Source organism: Mchenga conophoros, linkage group LG15 (assembly GCF_057382185.1).
Source record: "Mchenga conophoros isolate Kocher_MC1m ecotype Shallow Benthic linkage group LG15, M_conophoros_male_GT1.1, whole genome shotgun sequence".
NCBI classification, from domain to species: domain Eukaryota; kingdom Metazoa; phylum Chordata; class Actinopteri; order Cichliformes; family Cichlidae; genus Mchenga; species Mchenga conophoros.
This window is the reverse complement of record NC_140540.1, coordinates 26,423,353-26,432,335: the sequence shown is the minus strand read 5'-3', so window position 1 is coordinate 26,432,335 and position 8,983 is coordinate 26,423,353.

The following is an 8,983-nucleotide window of genomic DNA, read 5'->3' as shown; positions in this document are numbered from 1 at the left end:
TCTGAAACCATTCGCATTTTTGCTCTAGCGTGAACAATGACGAAGTTACAGTTGTTTAAAGAGCACTTGTAAAATGATCAATAAAGGTTCAAGGTTTATTTGTCACTTGCATAGTTATACAAGTATAACACACAGTGAAATGTAGCCTGACACGCTCCTCGACATGTGCAAAAAAATTGGGGGGGGGGGGTTGAGAGGAAGAACATTATATATATATAGTATATACATTGGGTGATTGTGCAGTAGTAGCAGCAAGCAGGTGAATTCTGTACATTAATATGAATAGACATCTGAGTATTTTACAGGATAGACAATATAAACATATTTAAAATTAAAGGAATTGAAATGTACATTGTGCCTTGGTTTAGTGTCTGGAAGAGTCCTGTCTCAGTCAATTATAGATGATGTGAGAGGGCGGGTGTGTGTGTTTAGGGCACGGATGGCTTGGGGATAGAAGCTCCTCTTGAGTCTCTCTGTCCTTGCCCGGATGATGCGGAACCTTCTACCAGATTGCAGAAGTTGGAACAGTTTGTTGCCAGGATGGGACGGGTCCTTCAGTATCTGCGCTGCTCTAGTCCGGCATCTCCTGGTGTAGGTGTCCTGAAGCAGGGGGAAAGCAATCCTGCAGCAGCGTTCTGCTGTACGGATCACTCTCTGGAGAGCTTTTTGGTCCTTCACACAGCTGTTCCCAAACCACGATGTCATGTTCTGTGTGAGGATGCTCTCCACAGCGCCTGTATAGAAAATCCTGAGGATCTTTGGGGAGACCCTGAACTTCCTCAGTTGTCGTAGGTGATACAGGTGCTGCCTAGCCTTTTTGGTCTGGACCAAGATACTTGAAGGACTGCACCCTCTCCACTGGAGCTCCATTGATGATAATGGGCGTGTAGTCTCTGTGCTGACTCCTTCTGAAGTCCACCACCAGCTCCTTGGTCTTGCTGACGTTCAGCTGGAGGTGGTTGTCCTGGCACCATGATGCCAGATTCGTCACTTCATCCATGTAGGCCGTCTCATCGTTGTTGGAGATGGCACCCAACACCACTGTGTCGTCAGCAAACTTCACAATGGTGTTGGAGCCATGGGTGGCCACACAGTCTGAAGTGTAGAGGGAGTAGAGCAGTGGCGAGAGGACACATCCCTGAGGTGCTCCTGTGTTGATGGTGATGCTGTTGGAGAAGCACCTGCCCACCCTCACCACCTGAGTTCTGCCAGTGAGGAAGTCCAACACCCATGCACACAGACGGCTGTTAAGTCCCAGATCCCTCAGCTTTGTGAACAGTCTGCAGGGCACTATTGTGTTAAACGCTGAACTGTAATCAACAAACAGCATTCGCACATAGTTACCCTGTTTCTTGTCCACATGGCTGAGAGTGGTGTGTAGGACGTGGGCAATAAAGTGTTAATGGTTATTTTTAACATATTTTGAAAAGATTAGATCCCAAAGTCATCACGATCCCATAAACAAGGCACGCCCACCATTTTTATTTTACAAGGTAACTTTCCAGTTTTTAAAGTTGTGTGTTTGAAGCAGGACTGAAGATTTTACAGAACAAGAATTTTAAAACCCTAAAAGGTATTAGTTTCTCACTAAAAGCAGTAAAAATAGCATCTTATTATTATTATTGAAAAGATGTTCAACATGAGGAGGTTGCTGAGAGTTTGAGTGCTTCACTGCTTTCTCAGTCTGATCAGTCTGAGCTTCATGTGCTTAGTTTCCTCCTCCTCTCACACTTCATGCGTAGATGCACGCTTTCCACCACGTAAAGGTCCTTTAAAGGAATCCAGTCATTCAGGATGGAAAACCTGTTTAAGAGTTATTCTTGTTACAAATGTAATGTGGACGTTTTTTTTAATTTTTATGATTGTAACAGACATTTCCCTCTAAAGTACCGGGAGCTGAAGCAAAAACATATACAGTGTTCGTATGAGCCAGAATACACCTGACAACATACATTCCTTCATCACGCTCTTGCTTCTGTTACCAATAAGACTCAGATGAGTTCAGCATCAGTTCTGGCGTCACTGCTGCGTTTAATCCAAAGTGTCAGTCGAGCTGATCCAGGCTGTTTTACCAGTACACAGTCTCTTCACTTTTCACTGCTGACTCCAGATCACATTACAGCCAACCTACTGTTCACTTTAGTATCAATCACTTTGAAGAACTTAAAGGAACAGGAAATACATAAAAGTCACACAAGGACAAGATGCCAGATTTTTAAAAAGAAGTTAGTGTCTGTAACTCATAAACACGAAACACCATTCTTTAACTCGGAGAGAAACTGTTCACAGCTTCCAGAAACTGTACAGTCGGTGATTCAAAACAATAAGACCTTAGTCACAACAAGGAAGCAGCGGAGCAAAGTGCTCTGTCAAGGTAATAATGTATAACCTTAGATGTGAGGAGCAGGATGACGAGAAATATGTCCTCTCTATCTAGATCAAGCATTTTGGATCAACTGGAGTTTTTTTTTTTAAATTAAATTTGAGAACTTTCTCATAACGGTGAGTTACTACATGTAGTGAAGTAGATTCTGGGGTAGGATTTTATATGATGTCCACAAATGCACCACTGACATCCACACATTCCCAGCCGATAATTAGCAGGCTTATAAGAAACAGCTGCGCTTCACTACCAGAAGGAGGCATTTGGCAGTCTTGTTCATCCAAGGTGGCTGAGAGGGGAACCTGTTTAGCAGGATTTGAGAAATTTTTTTTTTTTTTTTTGGGCGTCGTTCCAGACCGTACTCCATACCAGTTGGTGGCGGTAATGCACCTTTCACTTGTTTGCCAACCGCCAATATAACTGTAAGAAAGAAAGAAAGAAAGAAGGTGGCTGAGAGCATTAGGCAGTTAAGTGCTGCAGATCTCTCAAGGAAAGCTACTCAGTTTAGTATTGCCCTTTAGAGAGTGGTGAGTGGGACTCTTGTGTTCATCATAACGTGGCATACAGTAGGGTGGACTTTAACAACTGTTTCCCTCTTTTGTTGCAGGTTTGCACTATACTGCTGCTGTCTTGTCATATGCTGTTTTGTTTGTTATGTGATGCTTTTATAACGAACAGTACTTTGGGGTGTATTTGTTTCATGTAGATCTTTTATTAATGTGTGTAATGTTTTATTGCTTTAGTGGAGGTGCGGCCGCTTGCTGAGTGGCTAGGCACGTGAGGTGGAATCCCCTTCCCGATGCATGCGAGTGTACACACCGGGCATAGGTAGATTGCACCATTTAGAGTTTAGTGTGAGTGACAGTGAGGTCTGCAGTGAAGTTACAACGGTGAGTAATTGGTGGCACCCTTGGGCACTCCTCCCTGTCGGTTGCCTCCTCAAGTGGCCGGTCTCCGCTATTTTGTTTAGTTATTCTTTTACCATGCTGTGATTGTTTTAGGGTAGCATTGTGAGAGGGAGTCTGGTCATTTTAATCATCGTTTGTTAATAAAGTGTTTTTATTAACTATTTTGCCGTCCCCAACCCTGCTACCCTAGGTGCCTTCCTGTTTTTATACAAGGAGTGCAGAATTATTAGGCAAGTTGTATTTTTGAGGAATAATTTTATTATTGAACAACCATGTTCTCAATGAACCCAAAAAACTCTTTAATATCAAAGCTGAATGTTTTTGGAAGTAGTTTTTAGTTTGTTTTTAGTTTTAGCTATTTTAGGGGGATATCTGTGTGTGCAGGTGACTATTACTGTGCATAATTATTAGGCAACTTAACAAAAAACAAATATACCCATTTAAATAATTTATTTTTACCAGTGAAACCAATATAACATCTCCACATTCACAAATATACATTTCTGACATTCAAAAACAAAACAAAAACAAATCAGCGACCAATATAGCCACCTTTCTTTGCAAGGACACTCAAAAGCCTGCCATCCATGGATTCTGTCAGTGTTTTGATCTGTTCACCATCAACATTGCGTGCAGCAGCAACCACAGCCTCCCAGACACTGTTCAGAGAGGTGTACTGTTTTCCCTCCTTGTAAATCTCACATTTGATGATGGACCACAGGTTCTCAATGGGGTTCAGATCAGGTGAACAAGGAGGCCATGTCATTAGTTTTACTTCTTTTATACCCTTTCTTGCCAGCCACGCTGTGGAGTACTTGGACGCGTGTGATGGAGCATTGTCCTGCATGAAAATCATGTTTTTCTTGAAGGATGCAGACTTCTTCCTGTACCACTGCTTGAAGAAGGTGTCTTCCAGAAACTGGCAGTAGGACTGGGAGTTGAGCTTGACTCCAACCTCAACCCGAAAAGGCCCCACAAGCTCATCTTTGATGATACCAGCCCAAACCAGTACTACACCTCCACCTTGCTGGCGTCTGAGTCGGACTGGAGCTCTCTGCCCTTTACCAATCCAGCCACGGGCCCATCCATCTGGCCCATCAAGACTCACTCTCATTTCATCAGTCCATAAAACCTTAGAAAAATCAGTCTTGACATTTCAGCTTGTGTGTCTTGTTCAGTGGTGGTCGTCTTTCAGCCTTTCTTACCTTGGCCATGTCTCTGAGTATTGCACACCTTGTGCTTTTGGGCACTCCAGTGATGTTGCAGCTCTGAAATATGGCCAAACTGGTGGCAAGTGGCATCTTGGCAGCTGCACGCTTGACTTTTCTCAGTTCATGGGCAGTTATGTGGCGCCTTGGTTTTTCCACACGCTTCTTGCGACCCTGTTGACTATTTTGAATGAAACGCTTGATTGTTCGATGATCACGCTTCAGAAGCTTTGAAATTTTGAGACTGCTGCATCCCTCTGCAAGATATCTCACTATTTTTGACTTTTCTGAGCCTGTCAAGTCCTTCTTTTGACCCATTTTGCCAAAGGAAAGGACGTTGCCTAATAATTATGCACACCTGATATAGGGTGTTGATGTCATTAGACCACACCTCTTCTCATTACAGAGATGCACATCACCTAATATGCTTAATTGGTAGTAGGCTTTCGAGCCTATACAGCTTGGAGTAAGACAACATGCATGAAGAGGATGATGTGGACAAAATACTCATTTGCCTAATAATTCTGCACTCCCTGTAGTTATATGTTTTTAGTAGTTCCTCTTAATAAATTTTGATTTGGTAACTTCCTTTGTCTCACCTCTGCCGTTAATAACGAGTCTGTGGGCTTTGGTAGCCAGTGCAACACGTACATTGGCTAGAGAAATCTTTCCTGGGGTGTAACGCCCTCCCCCAGGTGGCGTTGTCAATATCTTAGTTACCGTCCCCGGTTATTCCTCAATCGCGACACCACATATAGTCCAGTGAAGAAGCAATATGAACCAGGAGGGATCTGGTCAGATGTGTAAATTAACTCACCTGACTCCTTTCAGGGTGGAGGAGTAGCAGCTGTACCCCGATTGAACCTCAACTCTAAGGGCTAGCCACTCTTCGGAGAACGCTGCCTATATTCGCAATCTCATTCTTTCACTCCGAGAGCAACTCGGGGTTAGTATGTTGCCCAAGGATATTTGCAGCCAACAACCAAACAGCTGATTACTACATGACCTGCTCTACCTACTAGGCTACAGCCACCCCTCAAGAAGGAAGGTGACTTTGTGAGCAGTGTTGGGGAGTAACCAGTGTTGGGAAGGTTACTTTTAAAATGTATTCCACTACAAATTACAGAATACATGCCCCAAAATGTATTTTGTAACGTATTCCATTACGTTACTCAATGAGAGTAACATATTCTGAATACTTTGGATTACTTAATATATTATCATGCTTTTTACAACTACATGAATGTACTATTGCTGTGTGATTTATTACTATTACTGAAGGTCCGCGGCTCCAAACCATAGTAAAGGGACCTCTGGCTAATACGTCGGGTTCCGTGTCGGGGTCCTAGCCAAAAAATAGCTTTACTTTGTTGTCTGGGTCAACTTTGCTTGCGAGAGACAGAGAGGCATTGAAAGGCTGCTCCAATGGAACTTATAGTTTTGGAGGAAAACACAAACACAATGTACAGTCGAGTCTTAATAGCTTACTTACAACTGGGCTCGTCAGGCACTCTTCTTGGCTGCAGTTGTTATTATTAGAGATGGCACGATACCACTTTTTTTTTATGTCTGATACCGATATCATAAATTTGGATATCTGCCGATACCAATATGAATCCGATATAGTGTTTTTTAATCAACAAAACTGTTTTTTTTGTTTTTTTTTAAATATCTTGCTGCATTTTGTATACCGTATTTTCACAACCATAAGGCGCACTTAAAAGTCTTAGATTTTCTTCAAAAAGTACGGCGCGCCCTATAGCGCAGTGCGCCCTGTGTGTTGTAATGAGGACGTAGTAGAGAACACCATGAGAACGCTAAAGGGTGAAGTGTGTCCGTTGACTTTATCGCACATACCTGTATAAAAGAACAGGTGTGTGCGTTATGCAGGACATCGTTGTTTTAACAACCCTGAAAATGGCAAAGAGACACGCTTACAAAGCACAGTTTAAACTGAAGGCCATCAGCTACGCGGAGGAACATGGAAATCGAGCAGCGGTGAGAGAATTTAAGATTAACGAATCGATGGTTCGCAAATGGAGGAAGCTAGAAAACAAGCTCCGGCAGGTCAAGAAAACGCAGCTGAGTTTCCGCGGACATAAGGCGAGGTGGCCCGAGTTGGAGGAAAGACTCGAGCGGTGGATCATCGAGCAAAGAACAAGCGGGAGAAGCGTTTCGACGGTCACCATTTGGCTAAAAGCAGTTTCACTTTCACTTTTTATGAAACGGTGCCATTTTTCCATCCGGACCAGGACTACGGTAGCGCAGCAACTTCCAGCGGATTATAAGGAAAAGCCGGCCATCTTCCGCTCCTACTGCAGCAAACACATCGGCGACAAACACATCCAGCGATGGATGACCGATGGAGACCACAGTTTCACCAAGAGTGGAAGGCAGCGCCCGGCGAGTTACGCCACAATTTGCCAATGGATTGTAGATGCTTGGGCTAACATGTCTGCTGGCACTGTTGTTCGAGCTTTCGCAAAAGCCGGCATCATTTCCGAGGAACCGCACGGCACGGAAAGTGACTCTGACAGTGAAGAAAGTGAACCTGGGCCCTATTTCAGGAAGCCGGTTTAGAAAACTCAGAGTGAAAAACGATACTCAGGGTTGAGTAACCCCGAACTGTCCAACTCGGAATATTCGGTTTCAGAAAGGCTGATAACAATTAGTTCAATCAACGCGGAGTTGCTTTAACCCCAAGTTAAGCGCGCGCACGAGGATACATAAAGCCCTGATTAGTGGAGCACAGATTAAGCGAGTCACCATGGAGACGGAGGGAAAGAAGGCGCAGTCAATGTATTTTACAGCGCTTGAGGCCGAAATTCTGATGGCAGTATAGGGCTTTGGAGCGTGATGTCACGGGGGTGGGCGATAACATGCAAATTTTGCGGAAAAAAAGTAACACAGCCTCAGCTGCAAAAGAACACAAATTAGCATCCATTACTATAATGAAATAATTTGTTAGTTTGAAATGCTACGGGGAACTATGTACCTGTACATTAATGCTGTTGAAAGACTTCCTGTTCACATAGTCTCCTTCATTTACTGAAGGAGCAATGATTGGAATGTGAGTGCCATCTATACAGCCAATCACGCCTGGGAACCGTGAGAATAAATGTAAAATTTAAGTAGTAGTTCAAGTATCACCACATCATGAATTAAGTTTTGGTCATCCTGATACCTGCAATTTTGTGGCATCCCTCTTTGATAAATCTTGTGGGTCTATGACCGGGGAACACCACAAACGAGTACAGGAGACGTTTCAGTGCAACTGTAACATTCCTGACTGCCCGACAGACGGTAGCCTTGGAAACGTGCTCAGCATCACCAATATTATACAGAAAGCTCCCGTTTGCAAAAAACCGAAGTGCAATACAAATAATATGTACAGAACTGAGAGCATGTCCGCGATGTGTCACATGAGCAATATTAGGCCTGAGGATGTTATTCAAATAAATTATAGATTGTGCTGAAAAACGGTAACGTTCACACAGGAAATCATCAGGAAATGATAAAATGTCCGAACGCGCTCTAATCACTCTCTCCCGGCGGAGAGCTCTGCAGAGAATTTGGGCTTCAACATCTACTGGCTCTTCAAGGAAGGAGCACGCCATGTCTGACACTTCCTACAGTCAGGTTTCCGACAAAGAGGCGGAGAAAGTCAGGGTTAGTTGAAGTAAACCTGCTAGGGGGCAGGTTAGCTTCACGGAGTGTGTTGTCATAGTAACTCACTCAGAATTAATCTAAACTCGCTTTGTGAAACCGAAAACCCAGAGTTTTCGTTAACTCAGGGTATACTTACTCAGAGTTTGCTCTAAACCGGCTTCCTGAAATAGGGCCCTGGCATGTTTGATGGAGATTTAGCGCAGCTGTTCAATTCAGACACAGAGGATGAGGACTTCGATGGGTTTGATTGATGATAAAAATGTGAGTACCAAACTTTGTTTTGCTACTGCTTTATTTTTAAATACGCACACTTGTATGCTTGTGTGTTGTTGATGATGGCGATTACTGGTAATAAAAATGTGAGTAAGGTACCGAACTCAGGTTTGCTCCCGCTTTATTTTTAAATACGCATACAGTACTTGTATGAGCCCTATGATCCAGTGCGCCTTATGTGTGTGTTAAATACAGTAATGGCACACATAACTGAGACTGCGCCTTTTAGCACAGTGCGTCTTATGGTCGTGAAAATACGGTAAGTTCATACTCAAGTTTAAAACAACAACTACACTAAAGCTATTCTGTTATACCCGTATGCCAAAAAAAAAAAAAAGAAAAAAAAAATTTCATAGTTCAGCAACACTGATCAATCTAATAAACTTAAACCTACACCATCCTCCCTATTCTGGTATTTTAAAGAGTACTTAGCATAAATATTAAGCAACCTAACTAATAGGGTTCCAAATCCCAGCAACAACAAAAATGACTAAATAAAAAAATAGGGAACCACCCTCCACCTCATGATGCTTAATCGACGT